The 18,609-nt window shown below is 43.8% G+C and overlaps 1 protein-coding gene across 2 annotated transcripts in view; it reads right to left on the bottom strand.

Annotated features, from left to right (window-relative positions):
- The window catches only part of TMEM200A (transmembrane protein 200A), a 66,463-nt gene that overhangs the window by 3,963 nt on the left and 43,891 nt on the right, over positions 1 to 18,609 (bottom strand). Inside the window, exon 1 of one of the 2 annotated variants that reach the window (XM_015421259.1) lies at positions 6,771 to 6,793. The exons of the other annotated variant lie outside the window; for it this stretch is intronic. The gene's annotated coding sequence lies outside the window, so the exon portion shown is untranslated. Of the gene's footprint in view, positions 1 to 6,770; positions 6,794 to 18,609 lie in introns of those variants that run through there. 2 annotated transcript variants of the gene reach the window in all.

Below are 18,609 nucleotides of genomic sequence, written 5' to 3'. Positions count from 1 at the left end.
TCTCATGGGATCAGTATCATGTGGATGGCTACAGGTGATAGATCCACAGACCTGCCTGGGAATTAAGACCACAGGGAGAGGCCCTCCTGACTGTCCCATCAGTCAAAGAAGCTCATTTGCTGGGTATATCAAAGAGGGCCTTTTCAGTGGCAGCCCCACGATTATGGAACAACCTCCCCAGGGAGGTGTGCCTGGCCCCCTCCCTTTCAGTCTTTAGAAGGCAGCTGGAGACAGTTTTATTCAGGACTTAATTTTATTAACTTACCAGCAGCCCTAAATTGTGGTTTTCAATTTTTAAAATGTATTTTATATATTCAATTTTATGTATGTTATCTGCCTTGCAAACCGCCTTGAGTTCCACAAGGGACGAAAGGTAGCTAACAAATGTTTTAAATAAATAAAACAAAAGAAATGCATGTTAGCAATCACTTGCAAATGGATTTTCCTGTTCCGCACACAAAAATCCACTTGCGAATGATCACTAAAGTACATTGAAAGTGCATTATCCAACATGTGTGAAAGCAGACTAAGAAGAGTCTAAAATAACCTAACTGCACCACTGGCTGAATGCCAGTCCCTGATCTGTTTTTATCATTGGATGAGACTGTGAATGTGGGGAGTTATTATATCCCCCCATTATTATACCCATGGTCAGCCTCTAAGCCAATATCCAATCCTACATAGCCTCTAAGCCAATATCCAATCCTAAATAGCAGTTGCCTTTGTATTCTGTCCTGTGATAAACATAATAATGCAAAACAAATGCACATACACATTACATATATGTTCATACACACATATGTATAAAACGTTTGCGTGGATAGAAAACCCAGATTTATTTGTAAACTTATAAAATGTACTAGTTTCAGTGAGGTAGATGATGTTGCTGCTCATGATGTGTTAAGAAGCAACAAATCCTGCCTGGAGCAAGTATTGCAGCTGCTTAGCAACAAGAAAGCTCCAACATTGAGCCTACAGACCTCTCAGTAGGAATGGTGGTACATCAGGTTGCCATGGCAGCGGTCACATCAGAACACGTTTACTGCTGCTGGCCAGCCACCCAGCAGGGGCACAGAATCAGAACTTGGTAAACAGAACTAAAATAAGGGAGAGACAGACATGCCTAGTAGGACATATTAGGGCCAATTAATATGTCATGTTGCAACACAGGTACATCAACTAGCATTTAACTGAGTGTAAAATGCATAGGTGTTGTGGCTCAGTAAAACATACTTTGCATGCAGAAGGTCTCTGTTCCATCCCAGGCACCTCCACTTAAAGGATATCAAGTCGTGGTGGGAACGTCCGTTCTCTGCCCAAGACCTTAGAGACTACTGCCAGTCACAGTAGACAGTATTGATCCAGATGGGCCAATGGTCTGATTCAGTATAAGGCAATTTCATAGGAGAGTGCTGGTTCTCCCAGGGCATGTGCTGGGGAGTCATCTTGAGCAGCAACTCCCTAGGGACTTTGGCTGAAACCTGTAGGCCAAAACTACATGTCACAGAAGATGGACAGCTGCCATTGAACACGGCAGCCCCGTACATCCTTTCGTCTACTCCCCAGTAGCGTATGATAATAACTTAATATGTGACATGACATTAACATGCTGAGAGGTTTGCTGGTTTCACATTTATTAGTTTGCAGCAAACATTGCTTTAAAAACAGCATACTCATGACGTTGCACAAGGTGCAATTCAGATCACTGTGTCCTTTGTGAGTATTTCCATGCAGGGACTTTTCCCCCCTTGCTGCATCAGACCATCACTGAGCCAAAGGAAACTAAGTTTGGCATACTATTCTTTGTAAATGGGCCCATAGCTTGTGAGTGATATATTATTGGGGGGTCACAAGATTTTACCAGCTCCAACTCTTCAACTGCATGAGCACTCTTAGGGCACTAGAAGGGAACCACCAGCATTGATTCTGAAGTCAACCCTGGCATAATGCCGCAAGTCCAGTTTACATTGTGGGAACATAAAGAATGACCACCAGGCAGTACTAACACCAAAGTACCACTGAGACAACTGATATCTCCATGTGGGACCCACAGTCATAGCTGCAACAGTTTGAGTGATCATTGCAACCCCTTCTTTAGATGTTTGTGATTGTGCAAATTTCGTAGCTGCATATTTAACCACCGTGAGCATTTGGGAGGAGCCTGGTTTATAGGATTGGTAGGGGACCCATGTGTTCCTGAGGTGTTTGTTTCAGGATCACCAGAAATATGAACCAGTCCACAAGCTGACATCTCCAGTAGATGGGGGGGGGGGTGCTAACCAATAGGATCGGACCTCTGAATACACTTCGACAATATTTCAGAAAACACTTTGTTGCTCTCCAGAATAAATCTTCTGTGTTTTGTCTTCACTAAACTGGAAAGCTTCTCTTTGCAGCATGACCACAATTATTCAAGAGGAAGATGACATGCTTCAGCTTTTTTGGCTTTCTAAGAAGGAGGGTGTGTGTGTCTTCCACTCATGTATACGTAGACGCTGAGTATGAGAGACGATCACCAGCAGAGAGGAAAGCCTGTGAAAGTGAAGCTGAGTCTGCAAGTACTGTCTTTCTATCTTGCTTTGAGTTTCAAGGCAAGAGAGAAGGAGTCTGGTGGAGTGAGTACCTTTAAAAACCACAGTTCCTTGCCTGGCAAATGTTAAGAAGCTGTGGGAATGACGGAGGTAGATTTGTGCCTCTGCTGACCCATGTTTCTGGCTAAGAAACTCCACACCAGCTTTTGATTCTTCCTCTATGCTTCAGGCCAAAGTTGCCTAGTAGTGGGGCTCTCCCCCCCCCCAAAAAAGTGAAACAACTGGTGGGGTTTACAGCAGTATATATCAGCAATAGCTGTTATGAGTCTGTGGACGTTGTAGATAGGGAAGGATAAGGAAAATTGTGGTTAATTCTAAACATCCTGCTGGATTGGAGGTACAACACCTCTTGCAAAAGTGTGACTCCCTAGCCTACAGAAAGCATTGTGAACTGGTGGGTGGTGGGTAGGAAGGGGGCAGGATTATTCCTAAAGAGATAACTTCGAGTGGTCGCCATGATGGTCTGGAGTAGAACAACTAGATTCGAGTCTATGTCTGATGAAGGGAGCTTTGACTCTCGAAAGCTTACACCTTGAAACTCTTGTTGGTCTTTAAGGTGCTCCTGGACTCAAAGGTTCCTGAAGAGTTACCCCTTTTCAAGCCCACTGGTTTCCATGGATTTAGAAGGATACAGTTCTGTTTGTTGCACTGCCAGTTGGTCAATTTATCTGAGCCCTTGTCTAGTAGTTCGACTGGGGAGGGAGGGATAAAAAGCCATTTTACATTTGAAACAGCATGATCCAATACTAACTGTGAACAGTCACAATGCAAAGACGATCAAGAAGTGAAAGTAATATTTCCCCCCTGTAGTCTCTATATTATTTATTGTATACTGTAATAAAATTGTGTTTATACTGTTACCTTTTTAAAAGAAGGGGCCATTTTAAAGTCAGGGTCATGCGCTTTTTTAGGTATAACTTCCTTTTTTAAAGGGGGGAATCATCTTACATTCAGGTATATCAGTATTTACTAGGGCTGCCAAGTGGGGGCGAGGGGCGGGTAAACCCCCGCTTTGGAGGCCCGATTTCCGCCACCGTGGAATCGGGCCCCAGGGGAACCCCACCCCCGCGTGCGCGTCACCAGGAAGTGACATGGGCACGCCGGGCATGCTGGGGGTGGGGCCACGGCCATACAAGGGAAAACTCTATGGTTTTCCCTTGTATGGTTGTGGCCCTGCCCCCAGCGTGCCTGGCGTCCTCCTGTCACTTCCGGGTGATGTGCGTGTGGTGCGCGGCGAGCACGCACAAGACGCCGGCCGGGAGCCCCCCGCTCCCAGCGAAGATACACTTGGCAACCCTAGTATTTACCTCTCCTCTCTCTGGGATTTTTAGCTGCACAAGCAAATGCTCATAATTTATCCTACATTTATGTTTGCTTAGATATTTTGGGTTGCAAACAATTCTGAAGTTCTGCTTATCTCTCCTTTAGCACTGCTAGCCAAAACTTTATGCAAATACCTGTTATGTTCTGAGGCTGCAAGCATGTGTCTCCTTCTTTAGCCTATCTCTTTCTCTGCTTTCAGCAAGTGCACAGTTTACAGAGGTCTCGTGTGTTTTTTAAAAAAAAATACTGTGTACATTCTATGCACAATAACAGTTAAACAGAGAACAGGACAGATAAGGGCAAAGTGTAGGTGGAAAGAAAATTACAGTTTTATTTTCATGCATGAGGCCTGAATGCAAAAGGTTTCTTTAGTATAATTTCCCCTTTCAATATTACTTTCCGTCACTCTTCTCTCCCACAGACAATTACATTTAAACAAGGTCTGGGATCACAGGAGTCGGACTGTTTATTAGTTTCTGACTTCATAAAGGTAAAGGTAAAGGTTCCCTTGCTCGAAAGCCAGTCGAATCTGACTCTAGGGTTGCGGTGCTCATCTCTGTTTCAAAGCCGAAGAGCCAGCGCTGTCCGAAGACGTTTCTGTGGTCATGTGGCCGGCATGACTAAACTCCCACAGACAATTACATTTAAACAAGGTCTGGGATCACAGGAGTCGGACTGTGCTCCTGTTTCTGACTTCATATACTTATTTATATTATTAAGCACTCTTCCCCTCTTAAATTTGTACTCTTTTTTTAATTGCTACAGTGTTCTTACTTTTTGCTTCCTGATTACAAAAGAGTAGATGACATAATAGTGAGAAGGGAAGTGTTCCAAGGTTATGCCTGGAAGAAATGTCCATTGAAATAAGGTTGTTATCTTGCATTCCTGGAACCATTCATACCTCTGTTTCTCTCTCTCTCTCTCTCTCTACCCCCCCCCCCCCCCCCCTCTCTCTCTCTCTCTCTCTCTCTCACTCACACACACACACACACACACACAAGTGAGAAAAAATGTCTGGATGATAGGTATTGGAAGGTGGGACTGAAGGAGCTTTGGCTACCTAGGCTCACATTTCATTAAGGGATGCAACATTATGTAAACAATGTCTGGAGTGCAAGGTGGAAGCTCTGTCTGAAGTTAAGGGAACTTCCATTCCCAGAAGAGTATACTTAGAACTGAACGTTAGAACTCTGAGTTATGTGACAAAGTACATTTTCATCTTCGTAGGTTGAGGAACTCAGCTCATTTTTATAATTGCTTGGTTGTGTGCTAATTAGAGGCAACAACAATCAGTGCCGCCCCCACTTCTGAATTTATTTACCGAGAAATTTAAATCCAGTCTTATATTCTTATAATCTATACGGCTACCACTTGCTATTTCACTGCAACTAAATAACCAAACCTGGAGTGGGTGACATTTCCACTAAACCCATAAAAGCAGTATTACTAGATAATACTCGCTGAGAACCTTTCATATCTTCTGTCCCCAGCAGTGAAGTTCCTTACACCTCAGTGTGCGTATAAAATGCCATCAATTCACAACTGACTTATGGCGACCCCATAGGGTTTTCAAGGCAAGAGACCAAGAGAGGTAGTTTGCCATGGCCTTCTCCTCTTCCTTGGAATTCCTGGGTGGCCTCCAATGTTCCCTCTAAGCTGTGGAGTCTTGTGAGCAAAAATTCTACTTTGTGAGCTATTGGCATTAAAGTTGTGAGCAAGAGATTTGGCTGCTGGATAAACTAGTTTGCTCTGGAGCCATCCTTCCTGAGCAAAGACGAAAATGTGTGAGCTAGAGGCTAAAAAACTGTGAGCTAGCTCACACTAACTCAGCTTAGAGGGAACACTGGTGGCCTCCCATCCAAATACTCACCAACTAAGTCCTGAGGCCAGTTGGGCTGCCCTTCCGGCCCAGTGAGGCCAGTGGGCCAGGGAAGCCCATCGCTCCCCCCAGCAGCTCCTCCTCCTAAATGAGCAGAGCGGGCCGGAGTGTCCATCGTCTGAGGGAGCCAAGAACAGTGTGAGGCAAATTTTCACGGGTGCTGCTTGTGTGGGTGGGACTGAGTCTACGGAGCCAATGATCTTCTGACATTCTGAGTGGCAGTTCAAGTGGCCAAATGATTTTGCTGCGCATCGAATCTTGCCACCCCAACCGCCTTTTATTAACAAGGAAGGATATGCAGGTGCTTGGTCCAGACGCATGCATATCTATAAGGCAAATTTCTCTCTTACCTTCCAGTACTTTTTTGCATGTTTGAAAAATATCTTAGCATACAGGTATAGGCTATTATGTAGTTATGTATGATAATAGCTAAGGAGAAGTATGACAAACAACAGGGTTATTTGTCAGTTAATTTAGTAAACTATAGCCTCAGCATCTGCAGTCTTGGCAATCCCAGCCTCCTCCTCTTTAAATATAAAAGTGAATGTGCACCATTCACTTCTATGTAAAGATGGCAGGTGTCGAGACTTTTGCCACAGTCAGAAAGCTGAGAGTGAGGAAGCAATTGTAGCTCCAGCTCATGTGCCCATCTGAGTCTTCCTTTCCATTCACCGCCATGTGCCTGTCAGATCATGACTGGCATACGCTAAATGACAAAAAGCTTAGCAGCAGTGGCTTTGGATATGGCCTGGCATTAATTTTCATTATGGGTGCACTGAATTTTGCCAAGGTAGGTTGAACTTTGAGGATAAGCCCGTGCAAATCGTAGTCTGTCTGCACTGTCCAAATCACACTGCTTTGCAGTTCCATCACTGCTGGGAGTGATGGGAATCCCTCACTCTATACTGGACCATACTGGAGTTCCTGTGACCTTGCTGTTAGAATGGCAATTTCAAATGAGATCTGACATTACTGACCTTGTCTAAATATCTTTGCTGACACTCAGGGTTAATTCTTGCAAGGGCCATCTGCAGACCACACTTCCATGGTCCTATGAGTATGAACTACAAAGAAGAAAAAGGCTCTTAACATGGGCAGCTAAGAGTAACACATGCATTTTGTATCAGAGCAAAGAGCAGTGCCAAGAGGCTTACTTACACTGGGTATTGAAGGAAGGGTTTTTCACACATACACACACGAGTGCGCTTGCTTGCTCTACACCATGCTCAAAATCCAACCCAGGCTGCTGTGCAGGGGCTATTTAGGGAAGTTCAATGAAGTGGGAGTTCTGATCATGGATCTGAGTTGCCCAAATTAGGCTCTGTTCATCTCAGACTGGAAGATAAGATCAGAAGGTCAAAGAGTGACCTCCAGGAAAATTTCACCCTGTGTCTTCTCTTTTGGCAAATGAACATCCTTAGCACATTACCTCTCTGAAACATAAAAATGTTGTGACTCCTGCCTTCTAACACTTTCCTTAGCCGCATCTACCCCCAAGTATCAACTATGGAAAGATTCTGTTCTAAAGTAACCTTTCTCTTCAATCCCGCCTGTAGCTAAAATCACATTTCAGAGCTTGCAGAATGCTGGTTTTACTATTTAGCAGTTATCTGTGCAGGGCAAATAGATAAAAACAAAAGAACCCCATTTTGTAAGAAGTCCAAGCTGGGCTGCACACTATCCTAAGCTGTTTATACAGTCACTCTTGTTTCTATTTTGGGATTTAATCTTTTGTTTCTTTATCCTGATTTTCACATTGCAATCTGTTTTCAGTGTTTTGCCTCTAGGAATCACAACAAAAATTTTAAATGCTAAAAAAGATCAATTCCTGTGGCTAAAAATCCCCTTTTTAGCAAGATTGCCTTTATAGGCCAATTAGATCAGTAAGGAAATAACATTTCCCCTTCTTATGTAAGAAATGTTTGAAAAGGAAAGGGTTTTTTTGGGGGGGGGCGAGGCTGCTGCTGAAGCTGCAACTACCTTCTTTGCTAAGAAGGCAATTGCTTGCAATTACAGAAATCCTTTAATCTTGCTCTGAAAATGAGAACTCACAATGCACTTCAAAACTCAAGAACGATATTCACAGCAAATGAGCAGAGGAGGAGTGGAGAGGCAGACAGAATGGCAGCAGAATACAGTGACATAAAGAGCAATAATAATAATAGCTCTTTCTAAGCAGGAGCAGCAGTTCCAGAAGATGCACAATTTATATTATCAGCCTTCTTAGTAATACAGATACCAATATTATTATGACAGAATAAACAGAACTAGGTCAACCAAAGAACACACCTTGGCAACCAGCTACAGACTCCCCATTTGTCTGCGATTTAACTACCCTTTATTAGGGGTTTCTCTTTGCCGTTCCTTTAAACGTCAGATTGTTTTATGGCCAAGTCAAGTATAGCAATAATCCCCACTAGCCCACGTTTACATAAAAAATTAAACCCTGTAACATACAGGCGGCACACTCTTCTTGCGTGATTTGCATTCATTCAAATTCACTTTCAAGAAGACAAGGCCATGTAGAAGGCAGTAAGGGCTGCTTAAAGCAGTCCTGATAGCTGCTGCACAGACACTGCAGTACAAACAGAAGCAAGATGAGGCCACATACAAGAGAGGGATTTATTTCGGCATCACCTCTTACTAATGGCTGCCCTAGGAGATGGGGTAGCCTGCATGGTATTCCATAAGCTGTCGTTCAGTATCTCCATGCAGTGCAGATGTCTGTACCTATTTTTTTTAATGAAAGCTTGTGCATTAGTCATTTAGAAGGGAGAGGCCTTTTGATAAACTGTTAGGATAGAAGTCATACGGTGGATGGAGTCATGCACGTCTCCTTCCCATTGCTCCCTCCCTCCCTTTCCCCTTCGCTATACGAATATTTTGCCTCTTACACTGAATTGAACCCACACATCTCTCACACATCGCATCGCAACAAAAAGGATATGCCACTGAATGTTCATTTGACAAGGAAAGCCACAGTTGGTCCTTGTTCTCTAAACACTCCATGGGTTGGATCCAGACTAATTTTTCCAGTGAAAGAACAGAAATTTCTCGCCTCCCCCATCACACGGCAGCCCACTGATCTTGTATGAAGTGCTGCTCTTGGGGCACAGAGGACCCTGAGGAATGTCACAAGCAGGGCCTGCAGCCAGAAGATGGAATCAGCAGAAATGGCAAATTTACTCTGTACCAGCCCTAAAGAATCCTGGTGGTGGTGGTTGTTGATATTATTTCGTCTTATTAATCACCCACCCTGTAAACAGGCTCTGGGCGATTTACAGTCATTATAAAACATTTGAAATTACAATTAATGTATAATTAAAAGAGAAAAGAGAAAACATCAATAGGACAATAAATTCAACCAATCCAGATGGCAATTACAGTTTCTCTTTTGTCGGCCACACCTCTGTCCCACACGGCAGGGCAGGGGAGAGTGTGTGGGGGCCATAGGAAGGAAGGAAGGAAGGAAGGAAGGAAGGAAGGAAGGAAGGAAGGAAGGAAGGGAAGGAAGGAAGGAAGGAAGGAAGGCTTCAACTGAAAGCCTGGTGGAACATCTCTGCCTTGCAGGCCCTGCAGAATTGCATCAAATCCTGCAGGGCCCTGATGTTATTTGGCAGAGAGTTCCACCAGGTCAGGGCCAGCGCCGAGAAAGCCCTGGCCCTAGTCAAGGACACCTGGACCTCCCTAGGGCCGGGGATCACCAGCAGGTTATTATCCACTGATTACAGGGTTCTCCTGGGGACATATTGGAGGAGACGTTCCTGAAGGTACCCGCTCAAGGCCTCAAAAGTCAACACTAACACCTAAAACCTGACTAGGTAGTCCACTGGTAACCAGTGTAACTCGTGCAGCACAGATTGCCTATGTGCTGTCCGTGGCATTCCACATTCTGGACCAGTTGGAGCCTCTGGGCAGTCTCAAGGGCAGGCCAGCATAGAGTGAGTTATAGTAGTCCAGCCTGGAGGTGACCATTACATGGATTTCAGTGGCTAGGTCAGGGTGTGACAGGAAAGGAGCCAGTAGCCGTGCTTGGTGTAGATGGTAAAATGCCAGATTGGCAGTGTTTGGCCGTCAATGGAGATCACCTGTTAGGGCGACCAACACCGTCTCTGTCCTGTGGCCTGGGTGGAAGCTGGACTGGAATGGATCCAATGCCGATGTGTCATCCAGGAAACTCTGGAGCTGCTTGGCTACCGCTCTCTCAATCACCTTACCCAGGAATGGTAGATTTGATACTGGGCGGTAATTGGCTGGATCGCATGGATCCAGTGATGGCTTTTTAAAGAGCAGTACCACCACAGCATCCTTAAGACCCTTCAGAAAGACCCCTGTTTCCAGGGACAGATTGATAATGTCTTTTAGCGGACCCCATATCCTCTCATCACTGGCTTTCACCAGCCATGAGGGACACAGATCTAGGAGTCATGTGATCGGCCACACAGCCCCTAGGATCCTGTCAACGTCTGTGAAGGAGAGCAGGCTGAAGGTGTTCAAAACTGACCCCAAAGATGGCCAAGGGGTCTACATACCTCCTTCACCTCTAGAGTGAATATTTCACATAACAGAACAGCATAGACAGGTCATTGTCATTTGACAGTCTTGAGTGATCCTTGGCTGCCTGGTTTAGGATCCCTGGTCAGTGGCACAAAAGCCAGTTCTTGGTATCCCGTATGCCTGTATTCATACAGCACAGATAGCTGGAGTTAATTTCGTACCAGGATTCTTTCACCATGCTCCAAAGAAGGCAGGGGGAGGAAGTGTGGCATGTGTACAAGCCCAGCAACGAGCTAGGTCCACGCACATTTTAACTTAAACCATGGTGGAGAATGCCATCTGAATGGAGTCCATGTTTTACCCCTCTTGCCTCCTTGCTAGCCTCCTGTCATAATCCTTAAAAAAGGCCAAATGACATCTCATGCCATGATTTCATGATTTGAAGATAATGACAAACCATAGTTCACCATGGCTCTGCTAGCAAAACAGTTTCAAAGGTGATTCACATTTGGCATCCCCACTTAGACCACAATGTGATGATCTGGAAGTAACAGCTATGGTACCACGGTAAAACCTGAGCTCATATGGGGTCTTATACAATTAGAAAAATACATGGTCTCGCTGCTTGTTTCCATTTGCTTGCCTCTGGTGTATATTGCATTCAACAAGTTTTAAGTGCTGAGAACAGTACATGCTGGCTCCCACTGTAATATCAGCGGGTGTATTCTGCAGAATAACACCCTATAAAAGATTCATGGTATTACAAGCCCTGCTTTAAGGAATTAGGATCTGAGCCATTCCATTTTAAAGCAGGGTTTTAATACTTACTGATAGTCTGGATGTTTGATTGATTAAAAAAACACACACCCCATGCAGCTTAGTTGTAATCTTGGTGGATTTCTTAGCAGCTATATTTGATAAAAAGCGAATTGTACTTTCCCACAATTCTTTAAATCAGACCCAGTTCAAGTGCTTAAAAATTCTGAATTGTCATAATTCTTACATTCCTGCAGTATTCATTCCTGTTTTTTTCCTTACAGTACTTTCTCAGTTATGTCGCTGAACTGATCTTTTTAAATTCTCCAAGATATTTGGCAACAACAGAAGAGGAAAAAACAAAGGAAAACTAACGACATGTTTTTCTGTAATACAGAAATCTGTCCATGAACTCGAGACAGAATTATTCAGAGCAGAGAAGATGTAGACGCCATCAGAAAACAATGTAAGACATGAGAGAAATGTCCTCTGTAACCCTTAAAAGGAATCATTTCATAACACCAGACACAGCAAATTCCATGTATTATGTCAGTGCTTTCATGAGTGCAACAGTATCCCGGTACAGTATCCCAATACAGAAGACCATCTGCATGATAAACAGAAAATCCTGGAATCTGGTTAGAAAATTTTGTCTCTCATCTGAAATGCTTAAATTTCATAGTACACACAACATTTCTTGAGCTACATACTGGAGAACTGATGTGAGCTATCAGTCTAAATCAGCATTTGACATAGAGAGGCAAACTTCGGAGAGGACGAATGTAGTTGAATCATAACAAAGGTGCATGAAAATTAATAACTGTTCCAAACTTCAGTCCCTTCCACAAAAAACATTCACCAACTAGGGTTGCCACACTAAAAGGTGGTGGCTGGAGATCACCTGCTGTCACAACCAGTGTTCCCTCTAAGCTGAGTTAGTATGAGCTAGCTCACAGTTTTTTAGCCTCTGGCTCACACATTTTTGTCTTTAGCTCAGGAAGGATGGCTCCAGAGCAAACAAATTTATGCAGTAGCCAAATGACTTGCTCACAACTTTAATGCCAGTAGCTCACAAAGTAGAATTTTTGCTCACAAGACTCCACAGCTTAGAGGGAACATTGGTCACAACTGATCTCCAGGAAACAGACATCAGCCTACCTGGAGAAAATGGCTGCTTTGGAAGGTGGATTCGATAGCATTCCACCCCATCGAAGTCCCTCCCCTCCTCAAACCCCGCCCTCATCAGGCTCCTCCCCCAAAATCTCCAGGTATTTCCCAACCTAGAGCTGGCAACCCTATCACCAACATACTAGTCACAACAATGTTTTTCACTCTGGGGAGTAAATCCAAGTTGATGCTGCAGACTGTTTTCAATCCCTTGCATATATTAGGTCTGGAGAGAGAGAGATACAGCAGAAGCAAAGACCCTCAAAACTCATAGCATTCAACCCTCCTCCATTTTATCCTCGTAACAACCTTGTCAGGTGAGTTTGGCTGACAGTGAATGCTTGCAACTGTCCACATGTGTACTGGTTCAAAACTAAAATAAAAAGAAGTGCTATTAGTGCAATGCCTGATTAGGCTAGAAATTATGCTATTATTAGAGGTAACATTGTGATGGATAGGGCTTTATAGCTGGGTAGCAGAAAACAACAGTTAGCTACCAAGCTCGATTGTGTATCTTTGCACTTCCCAGTATAACTACCACTGAGCTCAGTCATATATGCCAGTTTTAACTGAAACGATGCAATGACTGACAGCCCCCGCCCCCCAGTGGTATTCCATGTCTGCCTGGAAGGTTGTTTTTCTGCCTTATGTACATATTTACTAGGCCAGAATGACTGTGTAGAGCATGTGTGGAGTGCTTGTATGCTGATAGCATCCCCAAGTGCAAGGTATCTCTGTGCACAGACAAACATTATACCCACTTGAGAGCAGCCTAACAGTGAAAGGACCATGACACCTAGCACCAGGGGTTAGGGGAGAATTCTTTTTCTTTCTTTCATATAAGTTAATGGTTGCAATTTGCTTATGTCAAAAAGCAGTGCACTATTTTTACTACAGTAGTAAATTGGGTGGCTCGTCCCAGTGATGAAAGCAGCAAAACTAGGTCACTCACCATTTCCAAAACATTCTGAATTCTCTTACATTTAGCAGTACACAAATAGCATGGCTCATCTCCAGTTTTAATGCAAACTTTCAAATAAAAGATGAGGATTAGTTGTGGCTTTCTAGCTCATAGCATACTTTCAAAACATCCCTTTACAGCAAACAAGTTGGCCTCCTTTATTTAGAAAACAGTACTCAGCAAGAATAAATGTCCATTCTTAGAGTGGCAGTTAATGATGTATGATTTCTACAGAAGGAGAAGAATAAGCAAAGCTTCTAGGAATTATTGGACACTGTCTTTGACATCTTCCGGTGATTTTGGTTGGACCTGTGAAGCAAAAAGCACTTACCAACCTGCATAATTTATTGGTTTGCACACTGAAGAAGAGAGACTAAGGCCGCGATCAGACTGGCAGTTTGGCCCGGAAGCCAAATGTTTCAGGAGCGTTTCAGTAGCGGATTAAAGGGGCGGGTTCACACAGGCACATCTTTCAGGCATCCCCCAGCCATACTCAAGCTGTCTTGTGCCGCTTCCCTCCTGAGTTTAAAAAGTACCAGGTGAAAGTGGTAGCTAACCGTGTAAAGAGCGGGTTGATTCTGGTTCCCTGAGTGTGAACGCAAGTGCTGCTAAGGCAGGAACAACCCGCAGTCATTGATAAGAGGCGCCGGCTGTTTCCGCAGGCAGGCGCCTATGTGCCCATGCGCATAGGTGCATGCAGCCGAGCACAGAAAATGCTGCTAACAGCCTGCCAGGGGCGGGCCGACAGTGCGAACGCTCCCTTGCGCTTCCTCCATGGTATCCTCCCACTTCATTCGCTGCGGTGTGACCGGGAATACCGCGAACAAGCCATTCAGGGTCTGTTCCGGGTCTTCTTTGCCACGACTCCCTAGCGCTTCAAACTGCCAGTCTGAACTTAGCCTACGAAAAGGAAACCATATTCCCAGAAGTCAGAAACTTTTTTGCAGTCAATATGAATTTAGAATTTAGAAATTACACAATATACATGACTCAACAGAGTGAAGTTGCTTTGCATTTAGAAATTACACAATATACATGACTCATGCTATATGTGAAGTAAGTTACACATAACTTCACTTTAAAGTAGAAATCTCTAAATATTTAAATGCCATAAAAGGAAATGCTGTCTGTTCAGTCCTGACAATTGATCTGGAAACTCACCTCTAAGCCTGGAAGAGAATTTTTATGAAGAATGTAAATTGTGTCGAGCTTTAAAGACAGCAAAGATAAACTCTCATAGAGCTAAAGTCAAACAATGTCCCCTGCTTCTGAAGTTTCCACATTTCTGCCAAGGAGGATGCAACTGAAAACACATCATGGTGCATTAGAAGACGACAGCTTTTTGGCTAAGCAATTTCTAATCCTCGCACAACTGGAGTTCCAGTGTTCTGATACTATCTATGTATGTACTTTTTTTTTTGTAATAGGTTTTTATTAGTTTTCTATAGACAAAGACACATACAACACATGTATTTTTGAAAGGATGTAGCTATGAGTATGTGTGGTGGTCTTCTGTATGTGTTGCCAGCAAAACAAGAGTTGTGGACACTGCTTGCTGGAAAATGAATTTTCAAAGCACAAGAAATGGACCCACATTGAGGCAAGGCTAAAACAGCTCTTCATTCATCTGTAACAGGCAAGCTGCAAGTGTGTGTAGCTTTCATTCAGACTGTGGAGAACAGAGAGGATTTAACCCTTCAACCTCGGCAAGTTTCAATGATTAAACCTGGCTTCTCCCCCACCCATATTTTTATTAAAACTTCAAATGGGTTTTAATATTTAATATATGAAGTTTTATTTATATTTAATATAGGAGATTTTAATATTTGCCTTCTACAAAGATCTGTAATCTTCCACTTTGGCCTTCAGTGAGTGCTGTGCTAATGCCAGAATGAATACAGTCTGCATTACTGACCCGTAAACCGGAAAAGGCAAAGTGTGTGGGGGGAAGCAGTGCCAGATAAGATGGTATCTGTTGCTGTCCTCAACAACTGCTTTAGCAAATGTTTTATATGTGTATCACTCCTAAACTTTTGCAACTCTTTTATACTCGTGCTTCACTACGGTATTTAAGTTCCATAAATCCAGTTATAATACTAATGATGTGAAATCTGAAATGTGACATTTGTTGTAGGAATTCTAACAGAGAAGATTGTAGTGTAAGAAATGAAGTGAGACATACGGTACATCCTTTTTTCAGTACTGAAGGACCTCTCTCTAGACTGCCCTCAGGTGCTAGGATCACCAGGCTGCTTGATGAGCTCACTCTGGAGCAGGCCACATAGAACTGTCCATTTAAGAAGCAGTCATCATTTAAGAAGCAGGGGTCATGTTTCTCAGAAATCTCTTGGGGGGGTTTGACATCATGATAGGAATGCACTCCCCTTATTTTGGGTTTCTTGGTGTAGGGATATGGCCTGGGCATTGAATTTGGGGGGAGGGCATACCCCCCCCTTTTTTCTTTTTTCTTTTACAAAAATGCTTGTCATTTATGTTAAATTTTAGAACTGGGACATAACTACATATTTAAAACACCGCTCGAGCAATCAGATATTAAGCAAGTTCATGTGAACCAGTTTTCTAGAACCCACATTGTGAGAAATTAGATAACCTAATAAAGGAAACCAGTTTTCTACAAATTTGGAGTATATTTCCATTGTGGGTGTGAGTGTGGCTAAGCTGGGCCAGCAGCACCACTAAGGAGATCCTGCTGGGGCGGCATCCCTGATGGATTAAAGTACCCTGGTCCTGCTCCTACACCTGACAGACACTGGCCTGTCTGGTGTTGGGGGGATTACGTTTAAAGACATCAGGGAGGCTGGGCCAGCAGCAGGGTGAAGGCAATTCTGCTAAGCAAACCTCCCCGACTGTTGTAAGCATCCCACCTCCTCTCCTACACCGGATAGGCAACTGCTTGTCCAGTTTAGGAGGGGGAGGAGCATTAGAAGCCACTTTGGGGGCAGGGCTGGCAGGATCACTAAGGCATTACTCCTGGGGCGGGCTTTAAGCACCCTGCAACCACTGCTGCACCTGACAGACAACCGCCTGTTAGGTGTAGGAGGTGGGGGGAGTGGGTTGGAAGCCATCAGAGAGGCTGGGCCAGCAGTATTACTGCACCTCACAGGTGGTTGTTGACCATTCCTGATTTCCCAACTGTCATTAGCTCTGTGTAGTCTCCTGTAACTGTTGTTTTTATCTCAGAACACTGAGCTCTGCAGCTGACCAACCAGAGACTGGGGGGTGCAAGGAGACAGCAGCCTGGCAGCTGCATAGGAATCAATGGGGGGAGCACATTTTACCCCTTTTGACCCCCTTAGGGGCTGAATTTCTAAAAATCCCTTCTTAGTGAGCATCTACACCATAGTAGGAGCGCTCTCCCCAATTTTGGTGTTTCTAGGTCCAGCGGTTTGGCCTGGGCGTTGATTTTACGGTGAGGGGACTTTCTTTTATATATATAGATTATATGTCAAGCAAAACTCGTTACATATTTCAGCCCTGTCCTCTCCTATCTCTGTTTGATGCTGCCAACTTCTAGGTCTTTTCTGCATGCTCAACGTAACTCCTGGGTTTTGGGGTTTTTTGGCATACAAAAGATTGGGCTGCAGAACAAATTTTGCTTAAGTCAGTCACACCATGCCACTATTTTGTCTGGCTTTTGCTCGCCATCATAAAAGGATAATGAATAAAGTAAACATTGTTCTGTTCTGGGAAGACAGCTTAAGACAACATTGTGAAGTAGCAACACTCTCTTGTTAGGTAAGGCATTAAATCAGAGCTGAAGCTTAAATTTCCAAAACAAGAGAGATCAATATCTGCACAGGGGGCATTGTCCTTGACCAAAATATGAATCCATTTCCAAGCCAGTCTTCTGGGGGGGGGGAAATTCTGGAACATAAATGACATGAATACAGCCCCTGGTTCCCTGGTTCCCACTAATGCGCCAAGTGCTAGTGGGAAGATTTTTTAAAAAATGGCTGTTGAGTTGATGGTGTGACAACACTTCCAGGTAAAACTCAGAAGTCCTCTGAAGTCAGTCCTCTCTACGAATTGCCTGAAATTCTGTGATTTTACCAAAGAGTTTCCAATGATTCCTAGAGAGGTGTGATGTCACTTCCAGGTTTTCTGAGATCTGAGATGAGCAGGGGATGAGAAGTGTTTAACCCTTTCCCAGACTGCTCCCCCCAAATCACTCCTGTCATAAGCAGCTTTTGGCCAGGGTGATCTAAATGCCACATTTGGAAATAGCAAGAAAATGGGAAAAGATTAAACACCCTATTGTTGTTCTGATCTCAATCACCCCACCAGAAGCAGCATTCTAGATAAAAGGGGGAGGTCAAGCATATGTTTGGCTTTTATGATGTTTTTCTCTGTCTTTTCTGGTGTAATGCCATAGAAACAACTGAGACTTCTCAAGGAAGGAACTTGACTGCTGTAGCTTATGGCTGACAGAGCCTCCCCCTCCTGAAATTCTACAGGAGCTTGAAGAAACAAATGCACATGAATAATTCAAGAGCTCAAAAATGGAACATTGGGTGGGGGCAGTGAGAGGGATGGATTGTGTGAAGATCAGATCTTATACTCTTGTATTCCTCTATGCTGGCTTTCCCCTCTACCATCGCTGCATAAATTATGTATCATTTTTATTTCCATTGGTCCTCTGGATTCTACAGTTCTGTTAACTTCATCTGGAATGTATCACTCAGTGTGTTCTGGGGACAAAGATGGTTCAAGGTAGTTTGTTGCTTCAAGCAAGGTATACCCCTATGGCATCACCACTTGGTTCAGTGTTAAGCAAGATACAGACAGTGATGGCACATGTCCAGGAAGCGATGCCCATCACTTCCAACAGTGCAGATGGCTTTGAGCCACCAAAGCCTCTTTACTATATTGGAGTTTTTCTTATTATGCCCCTCCCTCAGCACAGTCTCTTTAGTGGATTGGCTGGAGAAGTGAGCTGCAAATCACTACATCAGGGAAGGGTTGGGGGAAGTAAAAGTTCTCTTCACTCCTGGTTGCTGCAGCTCTTCCACCACCTCATTTGCCTTCCATCTGCAGATTACAGCTGGTGTGATAAGCATATGGAGGAGAGAGGCCCTGGAGGGAAAGGGGGGGGGCAGAACCATGGCAGCTTCATCTTGTGCTGGATAAAAACAAAGTAATGGTGAAGAGCAGATCTCTGGGTTGCAACTCTAATTCCATTTTTAAAATAATCTAAACCAAATACTACAAAGATAGAAGAAAAGAAGACCACCTCCATATCCTCTTTCTATGTTAATATCTGAAATGGCTTTCATTATACCTCATCCACAGTAATATTCATGAGCTCTGGGAATTAATTTGGACTTGGTGAACTCACTGTGAGTAAGATCAGAAAGCCTTAGTACAAGCAAGGCCACCAGAATGGTAATGTGCAAGTTTTTGAAATACTTTGTGTC

This window comes from Gekko japonicus, unplaced genomic scaffold, assembly GCF_001447785.1.
Source record: "Gekko japonicus isolate JY-2015 unplaced genomic scaffold, Gekko_japonicus_V1.1 scaffold407, whole genome shotgun sequence".
Lineage (NCBI taxonomy): Eukaryota > Metazoa > Chordata > Lepidosauria > Squamata > Gekkonidae > Gekko > Gekko japonicus.
Note: the sequence above shows the minus strand (reverse complement) of the source record. Positions and strands in the feature narration are given on the sequence as shown.